Source organism: Amborella trichopoda, chromosome 2 (genome assembly GCF_054954075.1).
Source record: "Amborella trichopoda isolate Santa Cruz 75 chromosome 2, AtrichopodaSantaCruz75HAP2 v2.0, whole genome shotgun sequence".
Lineage (NCBI taxonomy): Eukaryota > Viridiplantae > Streptophyta > Magnoliopsida > Amborellales > Amborellaceae > Amborella > Amborella trichopoda.
Window position 1 is genome coordinate 7,572,539 of NC_142337.1, and position 17,869 is coordinate 7,590,407.

Consider the following 17,869-nt stretch of genomic DNA (forward strand, 5'->3'; position numbering starts at 1 on the left):
GTCACTGGATGTAGAAATTGATGAAGAAGACAAAACAATTAATTTACTTTGTTCACGAGATGGATTAATCACAAATCTCAGTAGTGTGAAATCTATTGAATTTGATTTCGTTGTTCCAGCACTTCTGACAAAGGAGTCTACGCGAAAGTCTGGTCAGGATTCCTATCGGAATGTGTTTGTAGCACAGTGAAGAACAATTGAGAGAATTACGGGTAGAGATCAGTCAAGTTCCAAATCAAGTGGGCGTAAGAAAGTTAAGTATTGGAGCTGTGAAAAAGTTAAGTATTGGAGCAGTGAAAAATTCGGTCATGTGAGGAAAAATGGTAAGGCACAACAAGGGAACCTAGGAAGCCCCTAAATCTGGTTTTAATAAGAAGACTAGTTCAAGTGGTTCTTAAGAAAATCTAGTAGAAGAAATTGAGTTTTTTGAAGATGATGAAATTTTGTCTGTGGATAGGGAGGGAGCTTTACAATATTGGCTACTTGATTCAGATACATTCTTTCACATAACTCCACATAAGGATTGGTTCTATAGGTGCCAACCATTTGATGGAAATATTATTTACATGAGAAATAATAACTCATGTAAAATAGTGGGAGTTGGAAATGTGAAAATCAAGATGTTCAATGAAGGCATATACACAATCTCGGGTGTCAGACATGTTCCATATCTTAGAAGGAGTCTCTTATCTTTGGGAAAACTTGATGAGCAAGGTTTCAAATTTACAAGTATAAACAGATATTTGGAAATTTTAAAAGAAGCACTAGTGGTTGCAAAAGGAGATTTAGCAGCCAATTCATACAAACTTGTTGGAGAAACAATTTTGGGAGAGGCCGATATTGCAAAGGTGGACTTTGTCATGACATGATATGCACGTTTGGGTCATACGAGTGAGCGTGAACTCAAGGTACTTCTCGATAAAAATCTTTTCACTAGTTTAAAAATTTTAATTTAGATTTTTGTGAGTCATACTTATTTGGAAAGTGAACCAAGTTGCATTTTTCTTTATCCACCGCTAAAGATAAGGATTTTTTAAAATTGATTCATTCGGACACATGGGAATCGTCTGCTATTTCTATGGGGATGCTGCATATTTTGTCATTTTTATTAATGATTTTTCAATTAAAAGTGTGGATTTATATGTTGAAAAATAACTCAGATGCCTTCAATTGTTTTTAAAACTTTAAGACCTTGGTAGAAAATCTGAAAGACAAGAGCATCAAATGTTTAATAATTGATAACGTGGGAGAATTTATATCTGACGAGTTAAGTGATTTTTGTTGTTGAGAATACGAATCGTACCATTATGGAGGGTGCTAGGTGTATGTTGAGTATTACCAGGTTAGCGCAGTGTTTATGGGCAGAAACAGTTCGCACAACTTGTTTCCTAATCAATAGGTTACTCAGTTATGCTATTGACTACAAGATACTAGAAGATGTTTAGATAGGAGAACATATTGACTATTCTTTCCTTCGTATTTTTATGTGATGCATATTCTTTGATTGCAAAAGAGGAGAGAACTAAGTTCGATTTTGATTGTTTAAAATTGATTCATTCAAACACATGGGAATCATCTGCTATTTCTATGGGGATGTTGTATATTTTGTCATTTTTATTAATGATTTTTCAATAAAAGTGTGGGTTTATATGTTGAAAAATAAATCAGATGCCTTCAATTGTTTATAAAAATTTAAGGCCTTGGTAGAAAATCTGAAAGGCAAGAAGATCAAATCTTTAAGAATTGATATTGGGGGAGAAATTTGTTTTGTCGAGTTTAGTGATTTTTGTTATTGAGATAATGAATCGTACCATTATGGAGCGTGTCAAGTGTATGTTGAGTACTGTATAGTTAGAGCAGTGTTTCTGGGTAGAAGCAACTTGTTCCCTAATCAATAGGTTATCGGGTTCTACTATTGACTACAAGACATTAGAAGAGGTTTAGATCGATAAACTTGTTGATTATTCTTTCCTTCTTGTTTTTGTTGTAATGCATATTCTTTGATTCCAAAGGAGGAGAGAACTAAGTTGAATGAAAATTCTAAAAAATGTGTTTTCTTGGCTATGTTGATGATACAATAGGGTAAAAGATTGTGGGATCCTACTGACCACAAGGTTATAGTTAGCTAAGATGTTATTTTTAATGAAAATTCCATGCAGAAAAAGAAAGATGAGCCAGATACAAAAACTATCGAGGTAGAATGTACCCATGAGAACCAACGAGATAGTGGTCAGGACCAAGAACTTGAAATTGTCAAAGAGCTTGAAGATTATTTAGGTGATCTTGAACTAATAAGATCTTATAGACCGAAAAAGCCTCATGTGAGGGTTAACGACTATGTCTTATCCTATGCATGCCCAATAGAGGAGGGTAAGCCAATTTCTTATCGTAAGACATGTGAGGTCGATGAATCCAGTCAATGGCGAAGAAGATATGGATGCCTTATGAAAAATTAAAACAGATGACTTCATCGAATTACCAGAGAAGCAAAAGGCAATTTGGTTGCAAGTGGGTCTTCAAGAAGAAAAAAGGTCATGATGATACTGTTGAAAGATATATAGCTCGATTGGTTGTGAAATGTTATCTAAAACATCAGGTATTGATTTTGATGAGATTTTTTTTGCTGTTATACGTATGTCCACTATTAAAGTTGGCTAAAAATTATAGTTGTTGTTCTTGATTTAGAGTTGGAACAATTAGATGTAAAAACTGTTTTTTTGCTTGGTGACTTAAAAGAACAAATTTATATGACCCAACATGAGGATTTTATTGAGGAGAGTAAAGAGAAATTGGTTTTTAGGCTCAAGAAATCATTGTATGGGTTGAAATAGGCGCCGAGGTATTGGTACAAATGATTTGACTCTTTCATGTTGAGCTTGAATTTTTCATAAATGTGAACCTAATCATTGTGCTGATTTTCGTGGATATGGTAATAAAAGCTTTATTATCTTATTATTATATGTCAAGAATGTAATTGTTGTAGGACCAAACTGTAGCACCCCAAAAGAGAGCCGAGAGGTCCATGACCACCCCAACACCTATCAGACACTCTACAAACTAATAGGAAATATGGAAATGCGATCGTCACCCTTGGAGGAGGCCAAGGGACCTATAATTATGCTTATGCAAGTCAATAAACTTGTATAATCATATTTCAGATTAAAATTAGGGGGGAATTGTAGAATCACTCAAACCCACAAATGTTAGGCCAACCTTAAGATGAATTCTTAAGGGTCCTAATACTTTTAGCACCTATATAAAGAGCTCCAAGTATCTTTTACAAAAAAATTGATTTTTGCATGAAAAAGGTTGCAAAAGTATTAAAGAAATGCAATATAACAATGTAAATTTGACCTCTTGAGGGAGAATAGAGAGATGAAGATAAATCATGCAAAGTAATGTAATTTGTTAAACAAAGTATGAGTTTACCTTTTAGAAGCCCCAAGTCAGCAACTCCTTGAAGTCTTTAGAAAATGCATAAATTGGTCATGAATCAAGTAAGCTTTTAGGTTCTCTCTTTTCCCAAAATAATTTAGCATAATAATCATATAGCCTCTAAAAGGTAACTTGGAAAACTCGTGTTAAGACTATTTATAGATTCCTGGAGGGATATCCTATGAAAATTCGAGTGAAAATGGAATCTAAAGAAAAATGACGCGACTTCAAATAGCGCATTGTGATACTATTTTAAGTAGCACTCTAAAGATGTGTCATGCAAAAACATGGGCCCCAAATGTGAGACACATGTAACGTAAACGGTGGAAATGAGGACACATGTCCAATGGTAAGTTGACTGGACGAGACGCTAATCCAAATCGTACCCCATTCGGTTAAGATTAGGGCACGATTTAAAGTATTGCCCTGGAGCGCTATTCGAAGTAGCGCCTTGAAATGGGTGTGTTGGCCTCCATGCAAAACGTGGAACCCACATGTACGACATATGTAATGTAAGTGTTGGAAATGAGGATACGTGTCCCAACAATTAGTTGATTGGGTGAGACGTTAATCCAAGTCGTGCCCTTGTTCGGTTAAGATTGGAGCACGATTTGAAATAACATCTTGGAGCGTTATTCGAAGTAGCGCTCTAAAATGGGTGTGTTGCCCTCCATGCAAACGTGTGATTTGTAGATACCCGACTTCTGAAGATATGTGTTAATGACATAAACCTTATCTACATCTATGTCGCATCAATTGACACGTATTTGTAACTTATGGAGATAAGAAGATATGGTGCCTCTAATACAACGACTTCTTTTTTTACCGTGTTTCTGGCTTTCATAATAGCGCCCCGAGGCGCGATTTGATGTAGCGCCCCAGAGCGCTATTCGAAATAGCGCCCCATTCTTTATGGTTTTCAAAAGCACATTGTTTCAGGGTGCTACTTGGAATAGCACCCCGGGGCGCAATTCGAAGTCGTGCTTATTTACCTCGTACATGACCCTTGATGTATGTGGCATCACCCGAGTAGCTTTCATTACACGTGTCACACATGTGGGGCTCACGTTTTGCATGGAGGCTAACACACCAATTTCAAAGCACTACTTCGAATAGCATTCCAAGGCACTACTTTAAATCGCACACTAATCTTACTGAATAGGGGCATGACTTGGATTAGCGTCTCCCCCAGTCAACTTATTATTGATACACGTGTCCTTATTTCCACCACTTACGTTGCACGTGTCACACATTTAGGGCCTATGTTTTTACATTGCACATCTTTAGGGCGCTACTTGAAATAGCGCCCCAGGGCACTATTTGAAGTTAGGCCCTTTTTTCTTGGATTTCATTTTTACTCGAATTTTTATAGGATATCCCTCCTAACATGAATTTTTCAAGTTTCCATTTAGAAGCAATTTGATTATTATGCTAAATTGTTTGGAGAAAAGAGGGAACCTACAAAGCTTGCTTTATTCATGACCAATTTATGCATCTTTCAAAGACTTCAAGGAGTTGCTGATTTAGGGTTTCTAAATGGTAACTCATATTTTGTTTAACAATTTAGATTGCTTTGCATGATTTATCTTCATCTCTTCTCCCTCCAAATGTCAAATCTACATTGTTATATTGCATTTCTTTAATACTTTTGTAATATTTTTTTATGTCAAAGGCCAAATTTCTTGTAAATGATATTTGGAGCTCTTTGTAGAGAGTAAGAATAACTGTATAGGTGCCACAAGTATTAGGGCCTTTAAGAATCCATCTTAAGGTTGGTCTAGTATTTGTGGTTTTAAGTGATTCCACAAGTCCCATGTAATTTTCATCTGGATTATGACTATGCAAGTTTATTGACTTGTATAAGCATAATTATAGGTCCCTTGACCTCCTCCAAGGGTGGCGATCACATTTCCACTATCTGTATTTCATATTAGTTTATAGAGTGTCTGATAAGTGCTGGGGTGGTCACGGACCTCTCAGCTCTTTTTGGGGGTGCTACACAAACGTAATGAATATTGCAATACTTAAAACTCATTTGGCTAGGGAATTTGAGATGAAAGATTTGAGAGTTGTTCATCAAATTCTTGAGATGGGTGTACTTAGAGACGGGATGAACATAAAAATCTGGTTATTCTGAGTTATGTAGACAGGGTTCTACGACGCTTCAATATGCAAAATGTTAAACCAATTAATACTTCATTTCCTGTGCATATGAAGTTGTCTTTAAAACAATGTCCTAATACTGAAGCAGAGAAGACACATATGTCTTGAGTATCATATTCATCAGCAATAGGGAGCCTCATGTTTGTTATGGTTAGCACCAGATCTAACATAACACAAGCAGTGAGAGTTCTGAGAAGATATATGACAAATCCTGACCATGATTATTAGACCGCTGTGAAATGGATAATTCGGTATTTGAAGGGAACTTGAAATGCTGATATTTGTTATGATGGAATGGATTTGAGAGACATTAGTTACGTTGATGTAGATTTTGTAGGTGATTTGAATAAAACAAGGTTTATTACCAGATATATTTTTTCTTTGGGAGGTGGTGCAGTTAGTTAGTTATCAAGGTTGTAGTCTGTAGTGACTTTATCTTCTATAGAGGTTTAATGTATCTAACTTACTCGTGCATCTAAATAAGCAATTTGGATAAAAATGTTACTTGGTGAATTTCGAGTTGTGCAAGAAAGTATATTGTTTCATTTGTGATAGCAAGAGTGCCTTGATTTTAGCAAGGTATCCAGCTTTCCATGATAGGACTAAACATATTGACATTCAATGTCATTTTATTCTCGATATGGTAGAAGATGAAAGAATTTTATTGTAGAAAATTCATACAGATGACAATTTAGCAGATATGTTGACTAAGCCTATCGGGAAGGGGAAGTCCACTTGGTGTAGGACTTCCTTGGGGTTTGTGGTTACTTGGTGATTAATAACTGATGTGCAGTAGTTTCTTAGAGTAGACTAGTTAGAATGGAAACATGTCTTCAAGTGGGAGAATGTTGGATATACGGTGAAGCTATATTTTTAAGAAACTAAAAATTGTTTTTAAGAAACCTAACATATGATATTACTACCTATAGTCTATATATTTGTGGAAATATTATTTCTATGTGATGTACATCTTTATGGAGTTTCCATATTATATGGGATAATCTCTATATTTGTGGATATATTATTTCTATGGGATGTGCATCCTCATGGAGTTTCCATATTATATGGGATAAGTCACGTGATTACTCTATTCCTATGTAGACTACTATTTTATGAGAAATAAAATCCTAATAGATGTAGAAAATTGATGGGAATTAGGAATTGAAGAGAGATACTCAAGTGGGTATCCTCTTTATAAAAGTTACAATCTATAGAGAGAAAATAATGCAGGGAAAATTTGAGGAAGGGTTAGTTTTCTGTAGTCCTCAAGTGGGTGTTCTAAAGATTGAAAGACCCTTTTTTAGGACTTGAGAGTGAGAGAGTGTGTAATTTATTGTGTTCTCCATGCTTGCATGATGTTTTTCTTATTAGTGAAAGAGAACTTTGCTGCCCCATAGGCGTAGGTAACTTGTTGAACTAGGCAAATCTTTGTGTCTCTCTTCTTTTATTTTTTTGCATTATTTTTCTTTTTCTTATTTTTCTCAAACTTTAGTTTTTATCCTCTACAAGAGAAAACAAAAAGGTGGCCGTCGTGCCTTATAGAAAGAGAAAAGGGCATGAGTGAGAGAGGCTATTGTGCCTAGTTAGAGAGAGTTGTAGAGAGAGAAAGAAAGAGAATATATAAGCAACACATCGGGGCCAAAGATTTATTACAAATAAAGCTCTCATTTTCTTCTTTTTTATTCATGTATGTACATATCACATCAAGCTTATCAATACCCAAAGCTTATCAAGCGTTATGATTTATAGGTTTTATAAGGCATATACTAAGAGCTAGGCTTTCCATATTTTTCCATTAGTTTTTTGTCTAACATTTCTTTGATGCTACTTTTATGATTTATGGGTTTCATTTGGCATATACCAAGAGAGAGCCCCAACACATTTTCCCATTGTAAGAGTAATCACTAATGCATCTTTATTTTCTTTTATTTATTATGTCTTTATTTGATATTTTTTACTTATTCTTAGTACCATCAATTTTGGTGACACCGAATCCATATTTAGATCTAACTCGAGAGGAATTAAGAGGTAAGGACTTTTTTCTTTTCTTTTTACTTAATTTTTTAAATTTCATAAATGTATTTGAGAAGAGTGTATGTTATTTCATACACATGGTTTGACAAGAAGTAGCATTACATGTATCCTATATTCTATATTTGAATTATGTGTTAGGGTAGTTGAATAACAAGGACAACATAACACCTTTGGGTTAAGTTCATTTAAAGCAAACAAGTGTTATGAATTACTAACACAAAGTTTTTATAAGTTTTCATATTTACATTCATTTTTATTTTCAAACTTTTGCCACCTCCAATAGCTTAGGTAAATTTTCCTATTGTCACACGTTTTCTTTCCCTTCCCCAAAATGACCAAATCCCCCGATAATATCAAGTGCTTAAAGGATCAAGAGCCTGAATAACTTATATGATGATTATGCTAATCTATAGAAACTTTTTAACCGTGTAGGTTGTGCATATACCATATATTGAACTATTAGCAAAAGATTTGCAAGATTGTTTTCATGTAAGATTATTCAAGAGGCAACATTAGATCCTATAAGCTAAGTGGATTAAAATAGGTTGGCTATTAGAATAGTTAAATTCCATCTCTTTTGTTTCTGTTATAAATTCAGACTAGCTAAACTTTGTTATTAAATACTCAGTGATTTATTCTAATGATGTCCTTATCACCTTTACTAAATTATATGGTGTCTTGAGATTTTGTTGTTTCGTAAACAAATTCAATACTTCGTGCAAATGATATAATCATATGTTCAGAAAATGGATGTGGTTGATGTTAGAAATATGAATTGGTAAATTTTCTAAGTTCTCTATTGACATGTGGCTGTGACTGTCAATTCATTTTCACTTTCAATTTTCACCTAACTTATTTTACTCTTTCTTGCACTCACCAAAAAAACAAGAGAAACAACTTATGTTTAATTTTATGTTAGTATGATGGTGAATTTGGCTTTTTCAACTTCTTTGCGTAATTCCATTTCTTAGCTTTTTTTATGTATCGTAAGCTAGTTGAAACATGATAAACAAGGATAATCGAATATCTTGTATTCATATGGCAGTGAGATTCATACTAGCGCTAGTGGTAGCATGCAGTATGTTGGTGGTGATTTGTGTGCTTTTCTTAATTGATTAGTATATGAAGTTGAATGAGATAAAAGAACATATAATAGAGCAATTCTCCATAGACACATGTATGATACAACTTAAGTACATCAACCTGAGTAACAAGAAACGACTTGTTACCTTATTTAGTGATAGTGATTTGGAAATGGTGTTGTTTGTGTATGAAGGCTACAATGAATTAAAAATTTATATTTTCAATGGGAGTGAATGAATGGAGTGGTTCTCTTGTGCCTAACTACCACAAGGTATGTTCACCATTTATGTTATGTTTATATTAATAATACATAAATTTGGTTTGATCAACTTCAAATAGTAATATATTATTTTGCGTGATCAGTTAGAAGCAATGAAGGTGTGCAACTCTAGCCTTCTACTTTAAATTTTGAAGAAGGCAACAATGAACAGTACACTATGCCTCGTTTGCTCTACACATGGGACCCTTACTAATTGGTATAAGATAGGAAGTTCCTAGTATACATGATTTTTGTGATGCTCTTGGCACATGTGACGGCATATAACTTTGAATAAGTTTATAAAAAAAACGAAAGCTAATAGATCTGAGCAAAAGCAAGAGTGATGATTATCAATGGGAGATTTTATGCCTCTAAAGTTACATAAATGGAAATATTAAAAATTAAGATATGGAAAAGAGAGCATTCAAGTGGTATTGGGGCTAAAATCAATGCCCATAAGAAAGCATCAAAGTTTATCACCACCCACCTCGTCAAAAAATAATAATTGAATGATAGACATGATACAAAGCTAGTGAGATGAAAAAGAATATAGCTCGAGACAATGGGATAGAGTTTTCTCTTAATGCATGACATGGGAACGAGACTTCAATATCAGAGTTGCATGGGTCTCAGGAAGAGGCTTTCAATTGGCTCCCAGCATACCTTAATCACCTATTAAAGACAAATACTAGAATCCATGTGGCTCTTCAGAAATGGCTAAACAATAAATTTCATCAAATCCTTATTTCTTTTGCTGCATTAATTTATGGTTTTTAAATATGAAACATCCACTTATCTTGCTTGATGGAATACATTTGATAGCTAGATTTCTTAGTATAATGCTTGCCAATATGTCAAGAGACTCCGAGGATGAGATGTTGCCCATTGTATATTTTATTATTGTCAAAGAGGATGTTGTCAATTGGCTTTGGTTTTTAGAAAACTTTAAGAGTGCTATTTGGCTGGAGCGACTAATCACCTTTATTTTCGATACACATTGGGTTAGTTAACAACATTTATAAAGTGTTTCGAAAATTTGATCATGCTTTTTGTGAGCGCCGCTTTGTAGAAAATTTTAATGGGGAAATGAAACATAGTGATATTAAAAAGGCCATTATATCAACTTTCCAAGGCGTTGTACATACACTTATGTGAGCTGAGTTCAATTAGAAACATGGGAGAGATTTAAAACTATTCTTAAGTAGCATATTGTAGGATAACTGAATCATCATCAAGGTGCTAGGCTACTTTAAATGAATTACGAAGCATATAATGCAATCAATAACCGAAAGATATCCAAAGTTGTTACAATATCATAAGACCAAACAACAAAATGATATCTAGTGAAAATACCACGAGAATAAGCGACAAAAGACATCAAGGCATGAAACCATACAACAAGAAAGACTAGTTGTTCCAAGTTTAGTTCCCTAACATATCAAATGCTTTTGAAAATGAGGAGTACAAAAATAAATGTATTAGTTATCCATAAGAAAACTAAAAATTGTTGTACATGCGATAAGGCATCAACAATTGGATCTTGAATAAAATTTTGCTCTAGATTGACCATGATAGATTCTTGAGTTAGCTGCGACTAATTTCTTTGTTGTATGTTCTGATTCCTCAAGTTTAACATTGTAGTTTATCTCTATAATGTATTCATTGCACATGTACATCTTGGGCACTTATGGAACAATCTCTTAGGGTTGGTTGGGGTATTTGATTCAACAATGTTATATGCTAAGTGGCAAAGACGACAAGTGTGATATGGATATTCTCCATTGTTTGTGGAATTTGATAACATTCCAAATGGCTAAAAGATATTGTGCTACAACCAATTTTCAGAACTAAGGGAACAAATCACATTAATTGATATAGGAGAAGGCAATTATTTGTAAACAAGTAGATTTAAGAAGAAAACACTGAATTTTATCACCTATGCAATGACATGCTTCAAATTAATAATTAGAGACAAACTCCTAATATGAAACTAAAAAATAATATATGTTTACCATAACCAATATATCAAATTTTAGGGCATGCATCTTTAGGGGTGGCAATAGACCAAGAGGCTCAGCTAGATCCTCTTTTTCTTTGTTTTTTCTTTCATTTTTTAAATTCTATCTAGGCCAGCCCGACCTGACCTGAACCTAATAGGGCTAGGGCCAAGCTTAGGCCAGACCCTCTTAGGCCTAGTTTAGCAGGGCCAAGCCAAGTCCTATGGGGACCAAGGCCCCTGCCCAGGCCCAGCCCGTTGCCCCCTATGAATCCTGAATAACGTCTATGACAATAATCAGTCATGGTTGTAAACTTGATCAAACGAAATTACCAAGCAACAATTAAATAGACTGAGTTTAGAAAAATAAAATTTCTTTATGAAAACATCCAAACAAAATATCATGGCACAATAAAATTTTATTTGCCCAATAAACAAATTAAAATAAGGGAAATTTCATTACAAACAAGCTCATGAACAAACAAGATATATTAGCTCTTAAGATTCATCATAGCCATCATATTATGCCATGATTTTGGTATGATATGATGCATTAGCTATTACTCTTACAGTTATGGTGCTAAAAGTGTGGGGGTTCTCTCTTGGTACATGGCATGTGAAACCCATAAACTATAAAGCTAACCATCAAACACAGACCCAAAACCAAATGGAAAAAATGGAAGAGCTCAGCTCTTAGCATATACTTTATAAAACCCATAGACCCAACAAACTATTATACAAATGGCAGACCCAAAACAAATAGGAAAAACTGGTAAACTGTAGATCAACCAAATGATAAATAAAATGACACGTAAGGGGCCAAAGGCTCGAGGTTTGCTTGACTATCATTTAAATCAATTTTGAACAAAATTTGAAACAAATTCCCCAGCATAAAACTCAAGTAGATACCAAGCACCTCACTATTACACGACCAAACAAGTACATTATGATAATTCACAAATAAATACATAATGTAAAAAGAATACAACATTTAAATCAACATCAATAACTTAGACCACAACATAAAAAACAAAAAAATTTGAATGTGCTCAATAATACAATATTGAGAGAGAGAGAGAGCGAGAGAGAGAGAGAGAGAGAGAGAGAGAGAGAGAGAGAGGTACTCCTTTGGATTTTTGTTGATGAATGATCAAGCGAGAAGGGGATGCTCATTTGATATTCTCGTATGCATTTAGGATATCTATGGGATGAGAATTATGATCTTAAGTAAATTCAGTTCCAATGGGATACTTGTTAACAAGATTGAGATGAGAGTTTTGCTTTTTTTTAGTTCTTTAAGGTTTCCTTGCATATGCATGATAAAGATTAACATTTATAATATATGCTTTCTTAAAATTTCATATTCCATTAAGAATAAAATGTGATACTTTTATTGTTTCGCTCATTGTTTAAGTATTATTCATTATTAAAATAAATTACACCAATAATATTTTTTTAAAAAAAACATAATTTATACTAAACAAATGAAATTGACTTGCATTTAGCAATAAAATAATACTACATAAATCTTAATCTTTTTGCTAGGGTTTTATTAATTTTTGTGTTTGAACAAGTGATGCCTTCTTGACCTTTGTATACTTGTATTTCTTTAAGTTTTAAATAATTTATTTAATGTAAAAGTGTATTTCAAAAAATCATTTTACTTTATATAATAGTCCCGATAAATCAGATGCCTTTTTTATTTATATTACTTTTTTTAAATTTGATCCATAAAATTATAATAAAAGGACTTCTTAAATTTTATTTAATTTAACAATTGTCTATTCATTATTCCCATGATACTCAAATTTCAAGTAAAGCGTTTGAAGTGTACACTATCTCGAATATAATCCCATAATTTTCTATTCATTATTCATTATTTCATTTTTTCTTTTAATTTTTTATATATATTTAAGTGCATCCTTTGAATGAAAATGGTGCACGTAAGCTAAAGTGACATTAATTGTGACTTTTCTTGTGGAATACAATTTTACTTGTGACTTTTGTTTTGGAGTTCCTTAGGGACTTCAAGAACCTCAGACCAATAACTTAGACTTTGGTCAATTGTTTGAAAATGTATGGCAGCCATTGCATTGAGTATCCTGAACAAGACTTTGTCAATTTTCCCATTAAAAAGATAGGCACTATGCTTTAAATAATGGGAAAATATAATCTAAGGGGTTCAAACCTTAACAAAATCATCGACGCATTAAAATTATTTACAAAAGATTTACTTTTTAACTTTTATTTCAATTTGTTATCTATTCCAAGTATTTTTTCAAAAGTACCCAAACTACTTTGGTCGAAAGCTTTGAATAAGTGGGACCATTTTAGGAACTTGACTCATCTTGAACAAGTAGAATTACTCCTCGTAGATGGGTCAAATTACTAAATTATCGTGTTTGCGTGTTAAAGGGTTTCTAGCCATGTATAGGGGTAATTTGATCATTTTAAATTTTTTTTTAAAGGATACTGGAGTGAAATAAAAATTAAAAAGCAAATCCCTTAACATCAGCTGCGATGTTTTGAACCCCCACCCCCCCTAATGATTTTGTAAAGGGTTTTGATCTCTAAATGGTATTTTTTTTAATGATAGGTACCGATTTACACAAGGTAGATAGAAGATAACAATGTTTCACAAAATCAGAATTGGCCAAATTCTAATTCAAAACTGTTAATTGAAAGATAAAATAGTACAAAACGACTAGGACATCCAAGCGATTTTAGTTTTTTTAATTATTTTTTATTTTTAACTAGAATCATCAGTGACACCACTCCATCCCTCTCAGACAATTTTGAGTTAGATTAGCAATGGTTTAATCATTAGAAAACATTCTAAGTGATTTTTAAGGAAAATTTGATGGGCTCTACTCGAATACTAGATAATAACTCTTAAATAAAAAAGATACATGAATAATAACTGATTTTAAATGAATTGCATGAAAAAATGGATTTTCAATAAAATATTTGTGACATCAGTGGAAATTTGAGTTAGTGACAACATAATCAAGACATTTTAGGATTTTAAGCAAGGGTAATCGATCTTATTGAGTATATTGCAAACATTAATCGATTACTTGTATAGCATGTTCAACTGGCTCTTTTTTGCTATTTTGGTTTTAAATGACTATGTCTTTAATTTTGTTTAGCCTTGCAAGAGCCCTTCTAGTTTCATGGTAATATTTTAGAAAGGAAAAACATTGTAGGACCCCCAATTTTTAAGCTTATTTGCGATAGGCCCTCCAACTTTTCTCTTTTAAGTGGCGTTAAATTTTTCTTAAAACTATGAACTACCCTGCTTGTCCCCACTCTCCCCTTTTTTCTCGCAATTTTCACTTCAAATTTGGTATTAACAATTTCTCTTATACTACATGAGATAAAAAAGAATGGAAAAAGATGTTCTTATGTGGTATAAGAGAACTTTATTCCAATTTTCATGTAAAAAGGTTAGAAAAGAAGGGAGGGAGGGAGGGAGAGACTGAGAGGGGTGGAGGTAAGTTAGTTATATGAAAACTTGAATGCCGCTTGAAAAATAAAAGTTAAGAGGGGCTACAACAAAATAAGTTTGAAAATTGACAAATAATGAGGGGCCACATAAATATGGTTATGGTGAGACATGTGGCAAGGCATTTGGGCAGCGAGAATTCTGACAAATATTTTTCACTGTGGTTATTAGTTAGTTTCTCCAAATAAGGCATTTGAAGTATTTACCACAGTGATAATCCTCAATATACTAGGGCGACTGCATGAGCATCACAAACAAATTAAAAGCACCCCGAAAGCTGAGTGTCTCGTTTCTGAGCCTCGAATCTTGAAAATAAATCCATCTATGTCCTAAATCTCTCTTTCTGCAAGAAAATAAATCCATAAGTCTCTGTTGGGTTTATGTTGCCTTTAAAGGCCTTATGAGTGCTTGTAAAATGAAATGATATATTGGAACATGAACTCAGTGGGAGTGTGGTCCCTCGTGGACCATACTAAGCAAATGATGGTTTGTTGATACCAATCTTTGCTTAACGATCTAGGCCAGTCGGTTGAGAAAAATCTATGTTACCTGGGCATGAAGAACAAACTGATGAGGGTTTATGGGTTAGCCTTTGATGAGGTTGGAGAACATGCTCGGATGAGTGAGCTGAGGGACTGTATGACCCTTATGTGTGATGGTGGCCTATTGAGACGGGGGCCAAAACTTTATCCATGTTCCATCACACGGCATGCATATTGATAGATCGTTCGGAAAATCTATGTATCCACCTTTGGGTGAAGTGTATGTATGTGCGAGAGATACTTCTATGCGCGATAGAGCTGTAGTCGCATCAGGTCGTGGTGACATTGACTCGTCTCTAAGGGAGGACCTGTAATCCACAAACTAGGATTGCGACCCCTTGATTCATCGACCTGATTTTAGTAACCTGCTAATGAGCCCCTGCTTAGAGTGTGGGTCATGAAAAACACTGGGTCGGTTCGATAAAGCTAGTGTGGTCTGTAGTCCACAGTTGAAGGTGGAGTACCCCGTTATTACAGATTGGATTCTTAAAACCATATAGATCATTTTCCCATCATATTAATTTAATTGTGTTCATTTTATTATTGAAATGATTTTAGTTTTATTATTTGAATTTTTATGAATCTCTCAATATTTTATTTGTGATTTTTTGACTTATAAAAATACAGTTATTGTTCTTACAAAGTAATAAAAATTTAAATATATATTGTAAATTGTTTTATTCAATTTTAAAAATAATATTTTTTCCATGGGGGCCTATAGTGCACATGGGCCCACTAAAAGACATGTGGGTGGGGGCCCATATGTGCCACAAAAGGGTGGCGAGCCCCACCCTCTTTGGATTCTCTTGTTTGCTTTTAAGATAATGTTAGTTTGATTTGTGGCATGTGGTTAAATCTTGTAAGGGATATATTGATCATGGCTTTATCTATTTTGTAGCAAGTTTGTTTTAAAGAGATATAGTCAATTTGAATTGATATGGATCTTATTTTATTTATATTTGGTAGTATTTATCTACTTGATATTATTTGACATATCCTTATGGGATATGTGATATGGATCGTGCAATTTTATATAATGCATGATATTTTAAATATATTTATGGGAAAATGGTTTAGAAAAGGGGGATAATGGTTCATACACCTTCTATAATGTTGATGGCTCATCTATGAAATGGAAGGCTCAGATCTCTCACCCCATAAGTCGCCCTTGATCAACGGTCTATGTTCATTCTCACAAGAAGAGACAAGCTAAGGAAAACCCAAAGAAATCACATTGTGAAATAACCTATCTCATGTTTGATCTCTCTCTCTCACATTGTGAAAGAACCTAAGCGTTTAAGTTATGGAGTTATTCTCTCCTATATCTTAAATATGAATTTACAGCTAAGGATTTTAGGGTTTAGCAAAAAGAGAATCCATATCTCTTAAATTAGGTTGCTAAGATAATTCACCTAGAGTTTGAGTTTGTGATAAAAGGAGTTCATGTTCCATTGATGTGGCTTGACTGAAATTTGCTTTTCCGATTTGAGATTGAAGCTAGATCGTTGATCCCGCACCTTCAGATAGTAGTGACTCGGTGTGGGGTGTAATAAGCCCGGTTGAAGTAATCTATGTCACTCTTCCTTTTTGTTTATTGCAATCTTGTCTTTTATTCTTAAGCATAGTGTATAGTTGTTTCAATGACATCAAGTTGTTAAGATCTTGATTTTATTGTTATATTGATTTTATTTTGAAATTTATCTTATTATAATAAAGACCACCTGTAAGTGATATTTTGCCAAAAGAAAGTGGTGAAAAAAATAAAATAAAAAATGTATTCCCCTGTTAAATCCCATAGGTCTTTCTTTCAGTCTCCCCAAGACTAGTACTCCACTAGAAGTTCTGAAATATAACTGGGGGCAAACTAGACAAAGTTCCCCACTCGTTTGGAGGAGATATTTTTATTTACAAGTAAAAATAATTTAATTTCATAATAATAATAGGCCCCTTCTTCTCATATTTCTTAAAAAATCCCACATATCCTTAAAATACAATGAGAATGACTCACATTTGACAAAGAAGGTCTATCACGTGTCCATCAGATACACTTTCATACGTGCATTGCATAAACACACTGTGGACAGTTAGGAATGTCACGAGAGAGAGAAATACGCTCAAGAGCCGTAGAGAGAGAGGGAAGCCTTAGGTGACTAGAGAGATGCAAACACAAGGGAGAGCCATAGTGTTAGAAGAGAGAGATTTTAGAGAGAGAAAGAAAAGTTAGAAATTAGAGAGCAGTTTGAAAGAGAGAAAGAGGAGTTAGAGGTTAGAGAGGTTTTAGAGAGAGGGCAAACCCATGCTGTGTCCACTCAATCCTTGTTTTAGGCAATATGAAAACTTGAATACCGCTTGAAAAAGAAAAGTTAGGAGGGGTTACAACGAAATAAGTTTGAAAATTGATAAATAAGGAGGGGCGTAGCAAGGCACTTAGGCAACAAGAATTTTGACAAATATTTGTCATTGTGGTTATAAGTTAGTTTCTCCTGATAAGGCATTTGAATGATTAACCGCAGTGACAATCCTCAGGGCCAACTACACGCACGTGTCAAGCACAAACAAATTAAAAGCACCCCAAAAGCCGAGTGTCTTGATTCTAAGCCCTGAATCTTGAAAATAAATACTTCTCTATCCCAAATCTCTCTTTTTGCAAAAAAATAAATTCATTTCTATCTCCCCAAGACTATTACTCCACTAAACGTTTTGAAATATAAGTAAGGGCAAACTAGATAAAATTCCCCGCTTATTTCTATATTTGGAAGATTTTTTTTATTTACAAGTTAAAATAATTTCATTTAATAACAATACTAGGGCTCTTTCTTCACATATTTCTTAAAAAAACCCACACATCCTTA